Source organism: Trichosurus vulpecula, chromosome 8 (genome assembly GCF_011100635.1).
Source record: "Trichosurus vulpecula isolate mTriVul1 chromosome 8, mTriVul1.pri, whole genome shotgun sequence".
In the NCBI taxonomy this organism is placed as follows: Eukaryota; Metazoa; Chordata; class Mammalia; order Diprotodontia; family Phalangeridae; genus Trichosurus; species Trichosurus vulpecula.
Genome location: NC_050580.1, coordinates 183,945,847 through 183,952,038, shown reverse-complemented (window position 1 = coordinate 183,952,038; position 6,192 = coordinate 183,945,847). Strand labels below are relative to the sequence as shown.

Sequence of the window (6,192 nt, the reverse complement as noted above, 5' to 3'; positions counted from 1 at the left end):
TCTTCTATGTGGAGAGTCTCATACACTTTGCAATACAGCACTACATAGGCATTTGGACAATTATCATCTACGTTGTTATTATTGCCTTACTGATACACTTGTACAAGCTGTAAATTCTTCCTTGGTGGCATTACATCAAAGTGTATATATCTAAATATATCTCTATATACATAATATATAATATGATTCTACATAATATATTGTAATTAAATATATGATGTGCTATGCATACAAACATATACATGAGTGAATGCATATATGTCAAAGAATCAAAGGGTCCTTTTCAGAAGAAGCATGCACACCTCTTACCTAAGCACTGTATTAACAGTATCTTCCTATAATTTTCATGGGAAAACCAATAGAATCCTAGGAGACAACTCTTTTGGCCAACTGATATCAGGCTGGCACCCAATTCTCTGTAGCATCACCTGGCTACTACCTTTTAGTGTTGTTAAGGAGGTACCTTTCTACCTATGGCAGTGTTTTATGTATTTCTTAGTGCCTCTAGACACTATAAGCAGGAACAGGCTGAGGTTTGGGATCCCATCCAACCTCCTGATAATTCTCCAAAGTCAGCCAGAAGAAAAGAATAAGTGAGGGAATGAAAACTGAAGATATAGGAGGAGGACTAACATGACAGAAGTGGTACGTGAGAGAGATTGAAATACAGTCTCCAGCAGGAAGTATAGATAGTCCAAATGCCAATGCTATAGTGATGAAGAGATGATATTAGGGCAGGCTTATTCATTGCCACAATAATAGGGAGCTGCTGGATATAATGGTGATGGTGATGTATTTAACATGATTATATAGAGCTAGAAGGGACCTAAGAGGACAAGTAGTCCAACCATGTCATTTAACTAATGAGAAAATGAAGTCTCAGAGAAATTAAGTGCCCTGTCCATGATCATACCCAGAGGACAAGATGTAGAATTTGATTCTGAGCCCTCTGGCAGCTGAGACAATGGTCTTTTTGCTATGTCACACAGAATAGGATAGTCAATACGAAGGATTCCACATTATAGAGATAGGTATCCATCAGGAAAATGAACTTAATTTTATCTCCTGATAGGATCAGAGAGTTGTCAGGGACCCAAGGGTTGAAAGTGAAGCTTGAGTTGCCTCTTGAAGGAAGAGTCGAGTGTTTTGTAAGCATAGAAGATGACCAGTACCAAGGGAAAGATAGAGGTGGAAGAATGCCTTTTGTAAAGAATAGAAGGAAGACCAGTTTGGTTGTATTGGAGAGTGTGGAAAGGGGAGTAACATATAATGCTACTAAAAATAGACTGAAACCAGGTTGTGAAAGTTTTGAAAGCCAAATTGAGGAGTTTATATTTTATCCCAGAAGGAACTTTTGTGAGCAGGGAGTGACAGATTGAGACTTGAACTTAAGAAAAGATCACTTTGACAGCTGTTTGGGGCATGGACTGGAATGAGGAGAGACTTGAAGTAAAGAGGAGATTATAGTAGTCCAAGCTACTAGTAATGAGGACCTTAACTAGGATGTTGGCTGTGTGAATAGAGAGAAAGGACAAGATGAGAGATGTGTTGTAGATGTAGAATGGCAAGAGTTAGCAATTAATTGGATATGTGAGGTGAGGGTAAGTGATAAGTTGAGTACAATGTCAAGGTTATGAACTTCAAGGACTAGAAGAATGGTTTTACTTTTGAGACAGAAAATGAGAAGCTTGCAAGAGGACTAGGTATTTTGGGGAAAGATGAGTTCTGTTAAGAACCTGTTAAATTTTAGACATCCTTGAGACATACAGGGAGAGAAATCCAATGGGTGGTTGATGATCCATGAGGGAGTTATAATAGTCCCTTCCAGCCCTAAAATTCTGTGCTTCACTTCTCTTCCTCTATTTATTAGTTCACTTTTCAAAATCTTTTAAAGGCAAAGGTCTGACTGTGTTTATTTAAAATCTTAGGGGGCTTCATCTTGTTTCTAGGATCAAATTCAAATTTATCAGTCAATTTTCTGCCTCTAATTTTCCTTTTTTTAGACTTATTCTTCACTACTTCCCTTCACTAAATCTCCTTTCCAGCTAAATTGAAAAATAACTAACTTATTAAACTAGCTACCCTAGGTATTTGTGTTTCCATCTCCCACCTTTACACGTGCTGACCTCTATATGTCTTCCTCTTGAGAGCTTCAGTTTTCTTCAAATATGAGCTCAGTTGCCATATTCTTTATAATCCTAACCCCACCCCAATCACCAGTGGTTTCTCCCTCTTCAAATTATCTTCTATTAACTGTGCACATGTCCTAGTGCTTTAGTAGAGTTTAAACTTCTTCAATACAGATATTATTTCATTTTTGTCTTTGTTTCTAGTTCCTAGCCTAGCTGCCATGTAGTAGTTATCTAATAAATTCTTATAGATGAATAAATATGTATCAAATTGAATTAATGAAGTGAAATACAAGTAAAATATTAGGCTGTTTTAGAGTGCCATTATTTTATTCTGGTGGCAGGGGTCGGGAGAATTTCATGCAGGAACTTCCATTTCATTAGGGAGATATTGTGGATAGATCAAGAAGTAGAGAACAGAGTGAGCCACATTATGAATGTTGCAAAGGACAGAATATACTTAGGGAGAGCGAGAGGCTCAATATTATAGAAGGGTATGCTTTCAAGAGGGGACTGGGATAAAATAAGCCAGGAAATGTAGTGTAATGTCATATTGTGGACGACCTTGAATTCTAGACCAAGGATCTTGGACTTGACTGGGTGTAGCACAGAGATCTCAAATTCTTTTAAGCAGTTGATTGAAATATCTGATCCATAGGTCAAGAAGCTTAAGCTGGAAGATATATGGAGGAGGGATTGGAGTGGAAAGTGGGAGAGGAAAGACAGATGCAGAGGTTACTGCAATAGCTTATATAGGAGAAAATTAAAGTCTATAATAGGGGAATAATGATGATGGAGTAAAAGAGGAGAGGATGGATTAAAGAGATATTTTGGAAACAGATATACAGGATCCTTTGACTAGGATATGATTTAAGTGAAATAAAAATCAAAACAACACTATTGTTTGGAACACATAGACATGGCTAAATGATGCAAACAGAAGAATTTGACATTGATGCCAGTCTTCTTCCTTTATTTGTATCCCTAGTGTTTATCACAGAGCCTGGCACAAATATAATAGGTGCTTAATAAATTCTTGTTGGCTGACCAAGTGACCCAAGTCCAATGGGTGCTCTGCTAACACATGGAGAGAGTGTGAATCAGAGGCCTCAAATGTTCTTGATAAGATAATAGAACCCATGGTACAAAAAGAAACAAAAGACCATTAAATTTGCTATGGAAATATTCATCAACAAAAATCACCAATCGCAGGGTGAAATAAATGAATTCGCTAATTCTTTCTTTTTCTTTGTAGATTCTGCTCTGTTATCTTGCTCTGCTCCCCACCCACCCCACAATCACTTACTATGCAGCTGTCATGACTTTGCTTTCAGAAAAGTGCTCCAGGAAAGAGCTAGAGAATTGCCATGCGAGGTCATGGTGTTAACTTGGAGCAGTGCTCTATGTGATGACTTTCCAGTTAAAATTCAATGATAGAAATTGGTTAATGATAATAGACCCTTGACAACTATCTGTTGAATTAACTTGGATTCTGGGATATTATTTACATATCTAGTAATTTGGATTCTTTCTTCATCTTTTTCTTAAGGTAATTTCAGAGGTGGCCCTGCTGACTGAGTCAATAGACAGAGTGAATCACACTGCAGTGTCTGAGTTTGTGCTCTTGGGACTCACCAATTCTTGGGATATTCAGCTTTTACTCTTTATGTTTTCCTCAGTGTTCTATTTGGCAAGCTTGCTGGGAAACTCCCTCATTATGTTCACAGTGACTTCTGATCCTCACTTACGCTCTCCCATGTTCTTCCTGCTGGCCAACCTCTCCTTCATCGACTTGGGGATTTACTGGGCCACCTTCCCTAAGATGATATGTGACTTTTTCAGAAAGCACAAAGTTATTTCATTCTCTGGCTGCATGACCCAGATACTCTTTATTCACTTAATTGGTGGTGTTGAGATGGTACTGCTTATAGCCATGGCCTTTGACAGATATGTAGCCATATGTAAGCCTCTCCATTATCTCATTATTATGTGACCAAGAATGTGCACTTTGCTTCTGGCTGCTGCCTGGGTTATTGGCCTCATCCATTCAGTGGTCCAAATGATTTTTGTAATTAACCTGCCCTTCTGTGGCCCCAATGAGCTGGACACTTTTTATTGTGATCTCCCTCAGTTCATCAAACTTGCTTGTACTGACACATGTAGACTAGATCTCATGATTGTCGTCAATAGCAGTCTCATGTCTGTAGGTGTCTTCCTTATCTTGATCATATGTTACATTTTTGTTCTAGTCACTGTTCAAAAGAATTCATCAGGTGGTTCCCTTAAGGTTCTCTCTCCTCTTTCATCTCACATCATTGTGGTGATTTTGTTCTTTGTTCCATGTTTATCTTTCTATACATGAACATTCAACCCATTACACTGAGACAAATGTCTGGCTATCTTTGATGTAATTCTGACTTGTTTTCTAGATCTAGTCATCTACTCACTCAGAAACCAAGAGGTGAAGTTAGCAATAAGGAGAGTGTGCAGCCAGCTTGTGAGTTATAGTAACATCTCTTAAATGACTTGATGAGGACACCCAAATCTCTAATGATTATAAATAAAAACTTAGAAGAAGAACTCATTTGAAGACGAGAAGATGTTTGGCGACACAGCGTTTGCATTTATGGAAGAACATTATGAGAATTACATACAGCTGGAAACATTTGTCTGGAGCCAGCAGAATGGTTGAGGTTGTGTGTTTGGCAACTGCCTATATAAAACAATAGCTACAAATGGATTTCCATTGCATTTGCTGATATATTTTTTGATAATTAAAGTATTAATACTATCATATTGTGATATTGTAAAAGATTTTCTTATTGTTTGCTTTAAAGTCCTTTGTGAGGTTGTTTGATTTAGGTTTGATCTGCCTTACATCTATTTTGTACTTAACAAAGATTATTCCCCAATTCTACTGGATTAGGCTCTCCTCAATTTTTTTTGAAGATCCTTTTGTAGAAATTAAAATTTTTAGCTTTTAAAGAAATGTGAAACACTATACTCTGTGTTAACTTGTTTGCCATTTAGTACTCCTTGTAACTACTAGTTTTTCTCTTTTCCATATATTTGCTCTGGGCTTCCAATAAGATTTTGTGAAAATAATCTCCAGCTTTCCTGTAAGTCCTTGAACTTTAATTTTGATTCTCAATATTTCCCAAATTAAAACTTGCACTTAAACATTGCTTTCTAAAATTCCATAAAGTCCCAAGAGATTCCTTTGGTTTTCCATCTCTCACCAAGATGTTTAGTTGTTCATTTCTCCTTATTCCCTCCCTCAATAGAATTTAAGCTCCTGGAAACAATTAGTTTCATTATTGTGTTTGTAATCCCAGTAGTAATGTAGTGTCTTGAATATAATAAGTGCTTGATAATTGCTTGTTGGTCAATCGATTCACTTGGAAATGATTTTGTTATGATTATTATTATATTGGTACCTATCCACATTAATCTCTTGCACTAATTCCTGTTAACTAATAAGGACCAAAGCAAAGTATTTTACCCTTTCCTGTTTATTGGCATGACCACTGGTATACTAGAATGATCTGTTCTATCCTTTGTTCCATGCCCTGAATCCCTTTTGATTTCTGTTCTGATGAGGATTTCTGTTAACCTATTTTTGTATATAATTAAAGTCTCTGGTTACTAATGATCTTGTGTTGTAATTTATTCATTCATCATTTCTAAGTCAGCCTAATTGTCCCAATTTGGTGGTTCATAGCTTGCCTCTATTATACCTAAAAGAGGAAGGGGAAAGGAAGGTAACATGCATTTACTAGGTGTCTACCATGTGTTAGTCACTGTTAAGCGTTTTACAAATATTATCTCATTTGATCCTCACAACAACTTTATCAAGTAGGTACTGTTATCCCCATTTTACAGTTGAGGAAACTGAGGCATATAGTGGTTAAATGACTTCTCAGGGTCACACTGCTAACAAGGTTCTGAGGCTGGATTTGAATTCAGGTCTTCTTGATTACAGCTTCAGCATACTATCCATTGTTCCACCTAGCTACAAATTCAATTGAACAAATATTTATGAAATGCTTACTGTATGCAATGC

At 36.9% G+C, this 6,192-nt stretch overlaps 1 pseudogene; it reads left to right on the top strand.

Annotated features, from left to right (window-relative positions):
* Nucleotides 1-633: 633 nt before the first annotated feature.
* Nucleotides 634-4,650, top strand: LOC118829779 (annotated as a pseudogene).
* Nucleotides 4,651-6,192: the final 1,542 nt, after the last annotated feature.